This window comes from Takifugu flavidus, chromosome 13, assembly GCF_003711565.1.
Source record: "Takifugu flavidus isolate HTHZ2018 chromosome 13, ASM371156v2, whole genome shotgun sequence".
NCBI classification, from domain to species: domain Eukaryota; kingdom Metazoa; phylum Chordata; class Actinopteri; order Tetraodontiformes; family Tetraodontidae; genus Takifugu; species Takifugu flavidus.
The window spans coordinates 9,590,557-9,606,783 of NC_079532.1; the positions used below are offsets into that span (position 1 = coordinate 9,590,557).

Sequence of the window (16,227 nt, forward strand, 5' to 3'; positions counted from 1 at the left end):
TTCAACAAGTGATGAATTATTTATTCCACCTTTTATTCTCGGAGAACTGCTCCTTGTTTTGACGCACTTTGAAATGAATCCTGTTTCAAATTCACCTCACCAACAGCGCGGTTTCTGGAACGTGTGCTTTTATTGTGGTGATGGGTCCTAACATCCGGTTTGTTACGCACCCTCACCAGCGCGCGCTTCACGCGCGTCATGTTGGTTCTCCGGTGCTGCGCACGGAGGACGTTCGCGTGTTTTCTCCTCCTCCTCTTCATCAAAACCCAGAACGAGAAAAACAAAAGATTTTTGCTCCCAATTTTCTCGGGAAACGCGGGACAAGAGGAGCCGGAGGACGCGGACTTTCCAGTGAAGTCAGGCGGCGGCGTCCATGCGGTTCGGCTCACAGGTGAGTTCCGACCCGCCCGCTCGGTGTCTACAGCTGGTGTTCGTTGACCGGAGGAGCCGGTCTGTCCCGTCCCCTCTGTCCCGTCCCCTCTGTCCCGTCCCCTCTGTCCTGTCCCCTCTGTCCCGTCCCCTCTGTTGACATGTTAATGATTCTGTAAATGTTCCTTCTTGAATAGAAAAGATAGTGAATGATTTAAAAGATTATTCACACACACACACACACTCACACACACACACACACACACACACAACACACACTCACACACACACACACACACACACACACCACACTCACACACACACACACTCTTAAAGCTCAGCTACAGTGATCTGAGTGCATTTGTTACCTTAGTGTTGTGAAGGGAACTGATGGTTGGTTTACCTGTGCTGGATGTGCCGTCTCACCCGGCTCACCTGTCTCACCTGTCTCCACCCGTCTCACCCGTCTCCAACCCGTCTCACCCGTCTCACCCGTCTCACCCGTCTCCACCCCCTCTCACCCCTCTCACCCGTCTGCTGTTCCGGTCCAGCTGCTGTGCATCAGTGTGTGTTGGGCTGCAGAGCAGCAGCAGCTCCTGTCAGAGAGACAAGGAGCTGCTCTGTGATACCTCTGAATTATTTCTCCCTCAGCTAAAAATACCTGAAGGACGCGTGACTGAGCAGCACCGCTCAGCCCGGCCCGGGTCCGTGGTTCTGAGGCTGGCTGGTGTCAAAGAATAAAGTGACACAGGCGCCAACATGGCCGCCAACACGGGCGCCAACACGGGCGCCAACACGGGCGCCAACAGGGCCGCCAACACGGGCGCCAATGTGAGGGTGATGTTTGGTCACCCGCGCTGTTCGTTTACTAGACTCAGATCAACCACACAGACAACAGGAGGCCTTGCAAGGGGGAGCCGACGAGCAGTTCAAGCTTCCTCTCTCAACTCCGTCCGTCTGCTGCTCGCTCTCCTCTTTTATTTGGTGCACACAACATTTATGTCAATCTGACCTCATGATTCCTTCTCCGACTTCCTCGTGTCCTTGAACATGGTACCTCTCAGTGCTGGGTACCTAACAGCATCAACACTTGGTTCAAACACTCATACATTCCTTTTCTTAAACATTCCTTAAACATTCTAAATCTACTTACTATACTCACTATAGCATTGAAACGATAACAACAACAATAATTCTTCTCACATTTCCCTCCTGTTTATCGTTAAATGCGTCTAGATTCTCATCATCAGTATTACATCTTTTCATTTCATGAAATTTAAATGCATTACGTCATTTTCCTAGAAACACATTTCTTACACTCAGAGTTCAACATGGGTGCAGCTTAAGACATCTCAAACATTTCATTTACATCTTGCATCACATTTGTCCATTCTTCTTCTGATTCCTCTTCATCGTTGTCCAGTAGAGATCGTTCTTCCACCTGCAGCAAAGTACTAGTAACAGCTGATCCCACGAGTCGGCCAATGCAACCCCGAACAAGAGGTACTACACAGCAAGCTAGTATGGCTAATACTAGCCGCACTATCCCTGTCATCATTCCTATCTTGAACAGTAGTTCCCTCCACCTTGACAGCATTCCTGTAAACCAGTCTGGTGGAGGACTACCATCATCAATCATAGCTTTCTGTAGTTTAGTTAAATTTCTCAATGCGCTATCTATCAGGTGACCGTCCGCATCATTCTCTGGGATGAACGTACAACAGTAATCTCCTACCATTGCACAAACTCCTCCCTGGGGGGCCGTTATGAGATCTAAGGCCATCCTATTCTGCATGGTCATCAGTCTTAGCGCTGTCATTTCTTCCTTGACTCCTGTGAGAGCAACTTTTGTCAAATTAGTAAATACTTTCAACCTGTAATCAACTGTTTCCAATCTCAATATGTTCTTTCCCCACCATCCCTTATCCACTAATTGCCTTTGTCTCCTGGCGCGAAAGCGGGATAGTTACATGTACAGTTATAACCTTCTGGACACCTCTGTGTTGCTTCATCTAAGGTATATGCACCACATAAGTGCCGGGATCATCAATACACTCCTGTTCACACTGTTCGGAACTTTTATTTTGCTGTAGACACGTTTTCCGATAAGGCCGACCAGTTGGAGTGTTAAACCTCACATCACGATTGACTCCCAGTGCGCATGACGTATAAACAACTTTACAGACATCCTTGTGTAACGACCCCAAATCTCTACCACCACTCCGTGCATAACAGTATGTGAGATTCATCGCACCTAGCACAGGGAATCTGAATCTACTGGCTTTCCCTGCCATTGTCCGTAGTGGCAACACGGCCGCCAACACGGGCGCCAACACGGGCGCCAACACGGCCGCCAACACGGCCGCCAACACGGGCGCCAACACGGCCGCCAACAGGGCCGCCAACACGGGCGCCAACACGGGCGCCAACAGGGCCGCCAACACGGGCGCCAACACGGCCGCCAACACGGCGCCAACACGGCCGCCAACAGGGCCGCCAACACGGGCGCCAACACGGCCGCCAACACGGGCGCCAACACGGCCGCCAACACGGCCGCCAACACGGCCGCCAACACGGCGCCAACACGGGCGCCAACACGGGTGCCAACAGGGCCGCCAACACGGGCGCCAACAGGGGCGCCAACACGGGCGCCAACACGGCCGCCAACACGGCCGCCAACACGGCCGCCAACACGGGCGCCAACGCGGCCGCCAACGCGGCCGCCAACACGGCCGCCAACACGGCCGCCAACACGGCGGTGGGACAAAGGTCGATATCCCAGCAGCTGATCAATCACCAGAGTGATGATCCTGTCCAGGATCCTCGTCTCATCCCGACCCCCCAGGGGGTCTCGGGCTTTGATCCAAATGTCACGGTGGCGGATTAAAGCGACAGATGTAGACGCGTGTGTGTGTGCACGAGTAGCCAGGCCAACCACAACAGAGGCTGAAACACACACACACACACACGCACACGCACGCACGCACACACACACACACACACACACGCACGCACACACACACGCACACACACACACGCACGCACGCACACACACGCACACACACGCGCACGCACACACACACGCACACACACACGCGCACGCACACACACACACACATGCATACACACACACACACAAGCACGCACACACACACACACACGCACGCACACACACACACACGCACACACACACACACGCGCACACTTCCAGGAGTGGATCCTCACTGTCCGCGGCGCCGGTCCAGGATCCCTCACCTGCAACGTGAGCACTGGCCACGCCCTCTGTGGAGGTCATGTGATCTGTTGCTGCTTCCATCCCAGAATTCTCTGATTTTGAGTGATGACGGATTATTGAGCTGAAGCGTCGCCAGATTGGACCTGTCTTCAGGCCGTCCCGTAAGATTACGGGGGATTACCTCCGCAGGTCGGGGGGGCTCCGGCCCTCAGCGTATCGGGGGGCGGCTCAGCGGATTAGCATTGTGATTGTTCTGGTGGTGCTTACAGTATATTTCTGTCCATCCCAATCTGTGGGGGGGGGGGCACGAAGATGCCTCTGCCTGGTCAGGGAACTTCAGGTGAAACCAGAATATCTTTAAACCCAGAGGATGTGGACCAGTCGTGACCCTGCAGGTCCCTGAAGGTCGCAGGCTCCACCAGCTCCACCAGCTGACTCCTCCCAGCTCAGAACCAGCTCAGAACCAGCTCACAACCAGCTCAGAACCAGCGGCGTGTGTGGACACCTGAGCCGGGACCAAATGTCCTGCAGGCGTTTGTCTCCGTGCAACTAAATATCCAGTTTTGGGTTGCTGCTGGAAACTGTTCCCAGTTAATCAGCCTGCGTGGGGGTGTTCTCCAGTCCTGGGGGGGGACGCGTTGGGTCCTTCATCAGTGGCTGGAGCTGTGGGGGGGCGTTTCCAGATCAAATATCAGCATCTAGGAGGAAGCAGGATGGCCACGCCTCCTCACGCCTCCTCACGCCTCCTCACGCCTCCTCACGCCTCCCCTCGCCTCCTCACGCCTCCTCACGCCTCCCCCCGCCTCCTCACGCCTCCTCACGCCTCCTCACGCCACCTCACGCCTCCTCACGCCTCCTCACGCCTCCTCACGCCCCCTCACGCCTCCTCACGCCTCCCCCCGCCTCCTCACGCCTCCTCACGCCTCCCCCCGCCTCCTCATGCCTCCTCACGCCTCCTCACGCCTCCCCCCGCCTCCTCACGCCTCCTCACGCCTCCCCCCGCCTCCTCACGCCTCCTCACGCCTCCTCACGCCTCCTCACGCCTCCTCACGCTCCCCCGCCTCCCCACGCCTCCTCACGCCTCCTCACGCCCCCCACGCCTCCTCACGCCTCCTCACGCCTCCCCCCGCCTCCTCACGCCTCCTCACGCCTCCTCACGCCTCCTCACGCCTCCCCTTGCCTCCTCACACCTCCTCACGCCTCTCACGCCTCCTCACGCCTCCTCACGCCTCCTCACGCCTCCCCTCGCCTCCTCACGCCTCCTCACGCCTCCTCACGCCTCCTCACGCCTCCTCACGCCTCCCCTCGCCTCCTCACGCCTCCTCACGCCTCCCCCCGCCTCCCCACGCCTCCTCACGCCTCCTCACGCCTCCCCTCGCCTCCTCACGCCCCCTCACGCCTCCCCTCGCCTCCTCACGCCCCCTCACGCCTCCCCACGCCTCCTCACGCCTCCCCTCGCCTCCTCACGCCCCCTCACGCCTCCCCACGCCTCCTCACGCCTCCCCACGCCTCCCCACGCCTCCCCTCGCCTCCTCACGCCTCCTCACGCCTCCTCATGCCTCCCCACGCCTCCTCACGCCTCCTCACGCCTCCTCACGCCTCCCCACGCCTCCCCACGCCTCCCCACGCCTCCCCTCGCCTCCTCACGCCTCCTCACGCCTCCTCATGCCTCCCCACGCCTCCTCACGCTCCTCACGCCTCCCCCCGCCTCCCCACGCCTCCCCTCGCCTCCTCACGCCTCCTCACGCCCCCCACGCCTCCTCACGCCTCCTGTTCCTCCCCAGCGTCCCTCTTTCAAGCGTCTTATCGCTGAAAGCTTTCCCGTGTTCTGCTCAGCATTAACTCGCTCTCGTGTCCCAGAAAAGGAACAAAAATGTGGATTTGTGTCCCGCTTTATCGTTCTGTGCTGAGGAGCAGAAAGGAACGGCTGCTAAACCAATCAGGCTGTGATAAGAAGATGAAGCTGCTCTCGTTTCAGCGGCGCTAAATCCACCCGAGCGTCCCCGAGCGGCACCACGGCCCTGCTAACGCTAACGCTAACGCTAACCTTTCTGTGTCCGGCACGTACGCGCCCAGGATAAAGGGCAGCTCTATAAACCCCGGAAAATGCCAGGATTTAAGAGAGCCCAAGCACAAGCCTGCATGGCAACGAGTCCGGGAGCCGTCTGATCAATAATTGAGGGTTTTTGGAGGTCGCCGCCACCTCCGGGTCTTTCCAGCGGAACATTTGGAGCGGCCCTCTCACAGGGCCCCGCCCTGACCGTGTGAACTGATGATGTTGAGTCTGCTGGAAACAAGCCGCAGCCTCTCCTTGACCTTCCCGACCTTCCAGGCCGTTTCCAGCTCTGTCCTGCAGGAACGCTGGCAGCCAGATGGCTCCAGGTCGGGTGGCTCCAGGTCGGGTGGCTCCAGGTCAGGTGGCTCCAGGTCGGGTGGCTCCAGGTCGGGTGGCTCCAGGTCGGGTGGCACCGGCGGCTCGGGTGAAGGTGGCGTCACATGACCACAGCAGCGCTCCAGCCTGGCAGCCTGCTCCTGGAGCCCGACTGGATCTGCTGTTTGATGAGTGTAAATGAAAGAGATCAGAACACAAACCCAAGAACCCCGTCAACACTGAGCCCCTTTGTTACTCCAGTGTTATTATCGTGTTATTACTGTCCAGTGCGCGCATTAATGCAGATAATTTTAAAAACCATCACACTGAAGAAACCTGGCCTGCTGTGCTGCTGGATGGCATCCCATAATAAGAGCTGGCAGCATGTTGCTGTGTGCAGGTCCAGCTGAAGGGGCTTCGAACCCACGGCCACACGGGGGCCATCAGAACCAAACCCCAGCCCCCGTCACATGTTTCTGATATTGGGTTCACAGGTGACGTCCCAAAGGGAGAAGCTGAACTGCCTCCGTCTCCCCCAGGGGGCGCCGTGGTGGCGGGTCTGGGTCAAGCCTGCTGGTCTTTGTCTGCACTGCGGCGCGTCCGTGGTCATGAAGCGGTCCGGCTCGCTCCTCCGGTCCGTGTGGTTCCTGGTGGTCCTGGGAGCCGCCTCGGTGCTGCTGCTGTTCCACCTGCAGGGCGTCAGCGACCCGGTCCAGCACCAGAGACCAGGTGAGTCCCCGTCCTACTGAGCGGATCAGCTGTGCAGCCCCACCCCTGGGTGGCGCTGTGTAGCAACGCCCTCTGATGTTTGACGTCCTGCAGCAGGATTCTCGCGCTTCGCTCCTTTTATTGATTCTTAAACAGATCAGGTATCGTATCGATCTGGGCTCGACCCCCCAGGAGCTGTAGAGACACGTGTCCTGTCATTGACCCGCTGCTTCACGCTCTTCCTCCAGTTACCTCCGGTGGCTCAGGGATGATCTGGAATCACTAAAAGATGATTGAGTGGACACTCGTGGATCCAGCGTCCTGTCGGGTTCCAGCGGGCCCAGGAGCTGGTTTTAGATTGTTGGTTGCATCAGTCCGAGGCTGCTCCGCTCACCTGTCCTGAAACACTTGTGCTCTCGCTGGGATGTGGCGAGTTTTTGAGGGTTTAATGTTTCATTTGACCTTTCAGCTTGTGGAGCAGATTTAGACTGCAGAAAACTGGATTAAACTGGATAAAACTGCAGAAAACTGGATTAAACTGGATAAAACTGCAGAAAACTGGATTAAATTGGATAAAACTGCAGTAAACTGGATAAAACTGGATAAAACTGGAGTAAACTGGATAAAACTGCAGTAAACTGCAGTAAACTGGATAAAACTGCATTAAACTGGATAAAACTGGATAAAACTGCAGTAACTGGATAAAACTGCAGTAAACTGGATAAAACTGCAGTAAACTGCAGTAAACTGCAGTAAACTGGATAAAACTGGATAAAACTGCAGTAAACTGGATAAAACTGCATTAAACTGGATAAAACTGGATAAAACTGCAGTAAACTGGATAAAACTGCAGTAAACTGGATTAAACTGCAGTAAACTGGATAGAACTGGATAAAACGGCGCCACGGGTCACGTTGGCGTTGGCGCTGGGTAATAAATAAACAGGAGCAGCGTGATGCTAACCTTGAGTGTCAGGAAGCTGCTGAGAGGCCGTCTGCTTCTGTATGTGCGTGTGTGGTTATGCATCATCTGCCTCTGTTGGTGTGTGTGTGTGTGTGTGTGGGGGGGGGGGGGGCATGTGTTGACTCAGGACACTTTGAACAGCGGCGCTATATTTGTTGGAGGACGTTGACATTAATGAAACATCCTGTGCAGATCAGCTGTTTTCTCTTGTCCTAATGTCTTTGTCTTTTCTTCTGTGTGGTTGTGTGCAGGTGTGCACGCGCTGCGCGCTCTCAAGTCGCCTGTGGAGCAGGTGAGTCTGTCCCGCCTCTGCGACACGCGGGGAAACAGCGACGCCTCTGGACATCTGCCGTACTGCAACTGTTTAGTCACTACTAATTAATGAATTAGGGATTGATTAATGATTGAAATGTCGGTGAATCGCTGTGTCTCTGTTCCAGAAACAGAAACGTGGCGTTCTGGTTCCTGGTGAGAACGCTGAACTCACTGCTGCAGCAAACGTCTCTTCTGCTTCGCCTGTGCAAACGTTTGAAGCCTCGAGCAGAAAGGCCGGACGGCTGGAGCGTCTGGCAAAGATGCAGGAGTCTCGGCGCCACCTGCTGACCCAAATCTGCGCCAGGTTCCAGCCGGGGGTCCGTGCCCGGTCGCTCACGCAGTGGCACCTGTCGCGGCTCTACGTGGAGGACCGCTACAAGCTGCTGTACTGCGAGGTGCCCAAAGCCGGCTGCTCCAACTGGAAGCGTGTGCTGATGGTGCTGAGCGGCAGCGCCGTCTCCACCCGGGACATTCCTCACGACACGGCCCATTATGCCAACAGCCTCCGGCAGCTGAAGAGCTACGGCCGCACGGGCGTCGCCCAGCGACTCCGCTCCTACACCAAAGTCCTCTTCGTCAGAGAACCCTTCGAGCGTCTGGTGTCTGCCTTCAGGGACAAGTTTGAGAGCCCAAACGCGTATTACCACTCTGTGTTTGGGCGGCCCATCATCACCAAGTACCGCCCCAACGCCTCGCTCGCGGCCCGCGCGCGGGCGCGGGCGTCACCTTCAGGGAGTTCGTGCGGTACCTGCTGGACGTGCAGCGGCCGGTGAAGATGGACATCCACTGGGAGCCTGTCAGCCAGCTGTGCAGCCCCTGCGTCTTCGGCTACAACTTCGTGGGCAGGTTTGAGAGGCTGCAGGAGGAGGCCAGCTTCCTGCTGCGCAGCATCGGCGCCCCCAGGAACCTCACCTTCCCCAACTTTAAGGACAGAAACCCGGGCGCAGAGAGGACGTCTCCCTCCATCACGCAGAGGTACTTTGCACAGCTGAGTGCTGCGGAGAGACAGAGGGTCTTCGACTTTTACTACATGGACTATCTGATGTTCAACTACTCCAAACCGTTCGATGACCTTCACTGAGTCCCTCCGGACCAGGGACTCGGGCACCATCCACAAGTGCGACTGGTTTCCAGCCCCTCAGCTTATTCTGAATGTTTTAATGTGTGTTTTGGTTCCTCTAAAGGCAGCTGTTAAAATAACTTGCGCACGTGCTGGTGTATTTTTGTGCAATTGTCGATAACATTGAAAAGATTTGTGAGTGTTTGGTGTTGGAACAAAGCGAGGGAGACAGTTTTGGTGGGGAGATGATGGATTCTGGCAGCAGGACAAAGAGATCTTTGTGTCTGAAATCGTCCGTCACCTCTTTGTGGACACTCGGGCGGTCTGAGGCTCCACGCCTGGGGGGGCGGTCCTGCACATCCTGCACCCCTCCACCGCCACCTCTCCTCTTCAGCTCTTTGTCTTGGAAAGCCTCCCTGAGGCATCAGCCTGCGCACGGCCTCCGTCTGTGCGACACGCTGTGTGATGCTGCTGCAGCGTCTCAACAGGCCACACGTGGGAGGATGATGAGTTCACCTTCATCACACCACTGGAGGAAATCAATCAGACCAGAAGGAACAGCCAAGAACCAGACAGACCAGTTCGATTACTGGGATCTCAGAACCAAAGTGATCATTTAGTCCTCGCGTCCTAAACTTCCAACACTCAGCTGTTGGTTGGTTAAACATCTCTGTTTCTGGACTGAAGTACTGGATGATATTGTTCTGGTTTCTGCTCTATAATCACTGAGTTCTTCAAATATGAAAGTAGCTTGAAGTCCAGAAAATGTCCATTTTTCTATATTATCACTTTTTTTCTAGCTTTGCTGCTAAATGTGTGACCTTAGAATAAAGTTCAGACCGTCGGATCAGAACTCCGATTTGCTCTTTTGCTTCAGGTCCAGTCTCTTTTTCCAAAGTGCTCAGTGACATCAGCACCACCCTCAGCTCTGAACATGAAGGTGGGGGCTTCCAGACGGAGCTGCGGCCCCTGGGGCAGGTTTGGGAGATATTTAAATCTTTAAACTGCCAACAGGATCCTTCCCCACTTCATCTAATGGAGGTATCTGCAGGCTTTCTTTAATTACAGACACACACACTTAAGTCATTTTCCTGATTTGCTCAGTAAAAAGAGGCGCATGTGCTGCCTGAGGCCCCTCCGGGCGTGCACGTGCACGTGCGCACGCTGGAGACGACTGAAGGCGAGCAACTGCTTCCCTCTGCCTCATCAAGTCTGCACGTCATTGACCTCGATCGCACATCAGTGCCTGATCAGCACTGACCCCCCCGTCCAACCCCCCCCCATCCAACCCCCCCCCATCCAACCCCCCCCCCCCAACAGGCCCCCACTGTTAATGAGGGCGGGGCCGTTGCCTGAGGGGGCCTTGATAAAACTTTAAAAACAGAGATCTAAATAACAAAAGACTCTTAAAAATGCATGAAGATGCATCATGAGTTGGATGAAGGTGCTTCAAAGGTTCATCAAAGCTAAACTGGCTCCACTGGAATACAGAAACACGTTTAAGGGCCACAGGTGCACATTTTTAAAACATTTTCTGGATTTTTTAAAAGTACCCAGGGGCCCCTCACGGCACCCAGGGGCCCCTCACGGCACAGCTTGTTTTTTGTTTCATTCTTGGTTGGACCTGGTTTAGGTCTCACTAAAGGGTTGATCAGACAATAGCATGTAGACGCTCTATAATAATAATAATAATAATAATACAATAATAATATATACACACTAGAACGTACGCATAAATACAAGAGGACAGGTCACGTGATGTTGAGAGGCGCTGTGGTGGGAGGGTTTATACCAGTGCCTTCAACAAAGTGGGCGGGGTCAGGTGTTTGAGTCCGCCCACTATTAGACTCCACCCTCGACTCAACTTCCCTAATCTTCCAGCAGAGGGCGACAGCGTCCAGCCTGGGTCCCCGCAACTGTTCATATTCCAACATGTCAAATTTTAGAAGCTGGAGGGGGGTGAAGGACAGGAAGAGGAGCTGGCAGGAGAACCACCAGCGGTCTGACACCAGCAGGCTCGGACCGGTGGGGACACGGTGGGGACACGGTGGGGACACTGGGATGGCCCGACTGGGTCTCTGCGAAAAGACCGGAAACGGTTGCGAGGACGTGAGGAGGAGAATAACCCGGTCTGTGCACGCAGCCTCGCGGCGCGCGTCTCCATCCACCAGTGCGCAATAATTGAAATGGCGCGTTTGGCCGCAGGCTGCTGGGGGGGCAGAAAGCATGACGAGAGACGTCACTGGGCTCCGGAGCCGAGGGGACGTTTGATGCTGGAACAGACGCGCTGTCGGGGAGAAGGACGCGGGCGTGCGCGCGCGGCTGCGGCACCTGGACACGCTGAGGACGTCAGAGAAAAGGCTTTTCTGAGCCGCGCAAGAACGAAGAAGCGCCTGTCTCATTGTAACCCAGTCCGGCCCCCGGGGGTCAGAAGGGCCCCGGGCAGAGCTTCCGACGGCCCTCCTCTTTATTAGCTCGCACGAGACGCTCGGGCGTATTTGGCGTCTTCTGCCTCGCGCACCAACACGCACCGTCACGCACGGGGGGCAGCGAGGATACCTGGCGGAGCGACCCCCGCATCACAGACCACGGGACGGAGCAGCAGGCGCGCGCGGCCGCCATGTCGTTGGTGTCGGTGTCCTCTCAGGTAGGAGCCGCCGCGCGGTCCTCGTGGAAAGTTTCCGGTTTTCACCGAGAACTGGGAGAACTGGGAATCCGGGGGGGGGGGGGGGGGGGGGGGGGGGGCAGGCCAGATCCCTTTGGAAATGTGACGATTTTAGGAATTACTGACAGCCGAAACGCTGGGGATCCGCTGTGGATCCGCTGGGGATCCGCTGTGGATCCGCTGGGGATCCGCTGGGGATGCGCTGTGGATCTGCTGGGGATCCGCTGGGGATCCGTCAGCTTTAACAAATACTTGGCGGTTTGTATTTTTAGGAACGATCTTAGTTTCGTTGTTTTCCGGGATCAGCGACCCACATTTATTCCACTGGGGTTGAACATGGTCAGGAATGAAGGGTCCCGGGTCCCGGGTCCCGGGTCCCGGGTCCTGGGGCAGGACCGGTGGGGGGAGCTGCGGCTTCATCTGTGGAGCAATTAATGAGAACGCAAACCTGCCCCCCCCCGCGCGGTCACGTGACTCGGTTTGTGGGTCAGATTTGTAGAATCGTGCACTTGACGTCCAGCAGATTAGAAACGGTTCGTTTGCTGTCGGAGAGCGAGGATGGGGGGGGGGGGGGTCCACAGATGCAGCGAGGGGGGGTCCAGAGATGCAGCGAGGGGGGGTCCACAGATAGAGCGTGGGGGGGTCCACAGATAGAGCGTGGGGGGGTCCACAGATGCAGCGAGGGGGGGTCCACAGATGCGTGGGGGGTTCGGGTTCGGCCCGGGGCAGAGCGGAGCGCCCCCCACAGGGCAGAGACGTTGCTGCAGCCGCCTCCTGTTCACCTTTCATGCTTCAAAGCTCCCTTTAGTCCTGGAGGGGGGTCAGATAATCCCAGAGGCTGCGGACCCCCCCCCCCCCAAACACACATAAGCACTGAGAGGTTCCTGCCTGTGTCCTCACCTGTCCTCCTCTCACAGGAGGGGCGGAGCATGTCCAGGTTGTCCGTGAGCCGCTCGCCCGTGTCCCCGATGAGCGCCCAGGCATCCCCTCCCCCGCCCAGCTCACCAAGGCCAACGCCCCCGTCCACATCGACGTGGGGGGGCACATGTACACCAGCAGCCTGGCCACGCTCACCAAGTTCCCAGAATCCAGGTGAGACCGACCACACCAGCACCTCCTCCTCCCCCTCTTCCTCCTCCTTCAGCTCCTCCCCCCCCCCCACAGCCCCTCCCCTCCTCAGCTCCTCCCCCTCCACAGCTCCTCCCCCCCTCCACAGCCCCTCCCCTCCTCAGCTCCCCCCCCTCTACATCTCCTCCCCCAGCACCTCCTCCTCCTGCACGTCCCCCTCCCCTCCCCCAGCCCCTCCTCCTCCTGCATGTCCCCCTCCTTCAGCTCCTCCCCCTCCACAGCCCCTCCCCCCCTCCCCCAGCCCCCCCCTCCCCCAGCCCCTCCCCCTCCACTCTCCTCCCCCTCCCCTCCCCTCCCCTCCCCCCCCTCCACAGCTTCCTCCCCCCCTCCCCCAGCCCCCCCTCCACAGCTCCTCCCCCCCCTCCACAGCTCCCCCCCCCTCCCCCCCCTCCCCCTCCCCCTCCCCTCCCCCAGCCCCCCCCTCCCCCTCCCCTCCCCTCCCCCTCCCCCTCCCCTCCCCTCCCCCTCCCCCAGCCCCTCCCCCTCCACATCTCCTCCCCCCCTCCACAGCTCCTCCCCCTCCCCTCCCCCTCCCCTCCCCCTCCACATCTCCTCCCCCCCTCCCCCCCTCCCCCCTCCCCCCTCCCCCCCCTCCACAGCTCCTTCCCCTCCACAGCTCCTCCCCCTCCACAGCTCCTCCCCCCTCCCCCAGCCCCTCCTCCTCCTGAACGTCCCCCTCCTCCTCCCCCTCCCCTCCCTGGCCCCTCCCCTCCCTGGCCCCTCCCCCAGCTCTGATGAGGGTGTGGCCTCTGCAGGATCGGCCGGCTCTTCAGTGGTACCGAGCCCATCGTCCTGGACAGCCTGAAGCAGCACTACTTCATCGACAGGGACGGAGACATCTTCCGCTACATCCTCAGCTTCCTGAGGACCTGCAAGCTGCTTCTGCCTGAAGACTTCAAGGTAAGAGGGAAAGCACACACCTCAGGTCGTCATGGCGACGCTCAAGCCGAGTTTAACAGCTGGCTGTTGCCATGACGAAGAGACAAGCGACCCGATTCTCATCTTTATCTGAGGTCAAAAAACACCCAGAAAAAATGGTGAACAATGTGAACCAGGACTTCCTACTGGTCCTGCTGGTTCTGGTCCTGCTGGTCCTGCTGGTTCTGGTCCTGCTGGTCCTGCTGGTTCTGGTGGTTCTGGTCCTGCTGGTTCTGGTCCTGCTGGTTCTGGTTCTGGTACTAGTCCTGCTGGTCCTGCTGGTTCTGGTGGTTCTGGTCCTGCTGGTACTGCTGGTTCTGGTCCTGCTGGTTCTGGTACTAGTCCTGCTGGTCCTGGTCCTGGTTCTGGTCCTGGTGGTTCTGGTCCTGGTTCTGGTGTGTACCAGAATCAGACCCGTGCAGGGAAAGGTCACATCCCTTCCTCAGGAGGTCATCAGAAGCAGCGTGTGGTCGTGAGCTTCTGATCCAGCTGCTCCTGATGTTCTCAGCATCCTCCAGGATTCTTCAGATGTTCTGATCCGTGTCAAACGGCCGATTTCAGAACCGAGCCCATCGGATCACAGAGATCAATAGAATCAGCAAAGAAAGAAAGAAACAGCAGAATTTACCTAAAGAACCTGAACTGAGCTCGTCCTCTTCAACCCACAGCAGCAGCCAGAACACACACACACACACACACACACGCACGCACGCACGCGCGCGCGCGCACGCACGCACACACACACACACACACACACCACACACACACACACGCGCACACACACACCACACACACACACACACGCACGCACGCACACACACACACACACACACACACACACACACACACGCACACACTCCACACACGCACACACACACACACACAGATGCGCACACACACACACACACACACCGAGTGTGTGTTTTACTAAGCTAAAGTGTGTGTGAACATATTGCATCTCTCTCATCTCTGGCAGCTTCTTATTCTACTCTAAAATACCCCCCAGAATCAGCTCCTCCTTATAAACACATCTACCCCTCGCTCTGAGGAGCAGGAGGAGCAGGGGGAGGAGGAGGAGCAGGAGGAGCAGCAGGATGAGGAGGAGTAGGAGGAGGAGCAGGAGGAGAAGGAGCAGGATAAGCAGGATGAGGAGGAGCAGGGGGAGGAGCAGGAGGAGGAGCAGGGGGAGGAGGAGAAGGAGCAGGATAAGCAGGATAAGCAGGATGAGGAGGAGCAGGGGGAGGAGGAGAAGGAGCAGGAGAGGAGGAGCAGGAGGAGGAGGAGAGGAGGAGGAGGAGCAGGAGGAGGAGGAGCAGCAGGATGAGGAGGAGTAGGAGGAGCAGGAGGAGGAGGAGTAGGAGGAGGAGCAGGGGGAGGAGGAGAAGGAGCAGGAGAAGGATAAGCAGGATGAGGAGGAGCAGGAGGAGGAGCAGGAGGAGGAGGAGGAGGAGGAGCAGGGGGAGGAGGAGAAGGAGCAGGATAAGCAGGATGAGGAGGAGCAGGGGGAGGAGCAGGAGAAGGAGGAGCAGCAGGATGAGGAGGAGTAGGAGTAGGAGGAGCAGGAGGAGGAGGAGCAGGAGGAGGACGGGGTCCCACCTCACAAAATGGTTCCCACAAGGTTGAAACTGTGTGACGGGTCGAGTTTGTGGCTGAACTGGGATTTTTAGCTTGTGGACACGTTTCCGTCAGCACGCCCCGGTTGCCGAGCAACGTGGCGCCGTCCCTTCTCTCTGTGATTGCTGCTATCGATGAGGTCAAGGGTCAGATAGTGAGAGCACTCGTGCAGTTAGCAGTTAGCGGTTAGCTGGGCCCGTGAGCTAACCGGGAGCCCGTTTGTGTCAGGACTTCCCACAGCTGTACGAGGAAGCCCGGTTCTACCAGCTGAGCCCGATGGTCCGGGAGCTGGAGCGGTGGCAGGCGGAGCGCGAGGCCCAGCGCACGCCGCCCTGCGAGTGTCTGGTGGTCCGAGTCACGCCCGACCTGGGCGAGAGGATCACGCTGAGCGGGGAGAAGGTTCTGATCGAGGAGGTCTTCCCCGAGACCGGAGACGTCATGTGCAACTCTGTCAACGCTGGCTGGAACCAGGACCCGACCCACGTGATCCGCTTCCCCCTCAACGGGTACCTGAGACTCAACTCGGTTCAGGTGAGCCGGGTTCGGACCTGCCGCGTTGTTTTCAGAATGAACCAGCGTTCATCAACCTAAAGCGCTGCCGTTTCCTGCAGGTCCTCGAACGCCTCTTCCAGAAGGGCTTCACCATCAGGGCCTCCTGCGGCGGGGGGGTGGACTCCTCCCAGTTCAGCGAGTACGTCCTGTGTCGGGACCTGCGGCCCAGCCGGGCCGTCACCAGCACCCCGATCCGGATCAAACAGGAACCTCTGGACTAGAGCTGTCAGACAACCGTGTAAATAATGTTTATGGTGAGGACGAAGCAAAGGTGGCGTTTTTCTATGGTTGAAGCTTCATTTGTTTTTATAAACGGGTATTTAATGTGC

General features: G+C 57.5%; 2 pseudogenes; both read left to right on the top strand.

Moving 5' to 3' along the window:
* Positions 1–57: 57 nt before the first annotated feature.
* LOC130535657 (carbohydrate sulfotransferase 8-like) lies at positions 58–9,887 on the top strand (annotated as a pseudogene).
* Positions 9,888–11,059: 1,172 nt separating this feature from the next.
* LOC130535659 (BTB/POZ domain-containing protein kctd15-like) lies at positions 11,060–16,226 on the top strand (annotated as a pseudogene).
* The last annotated feature ends 1 nt before the right edge of the window (position 16,227 follows it).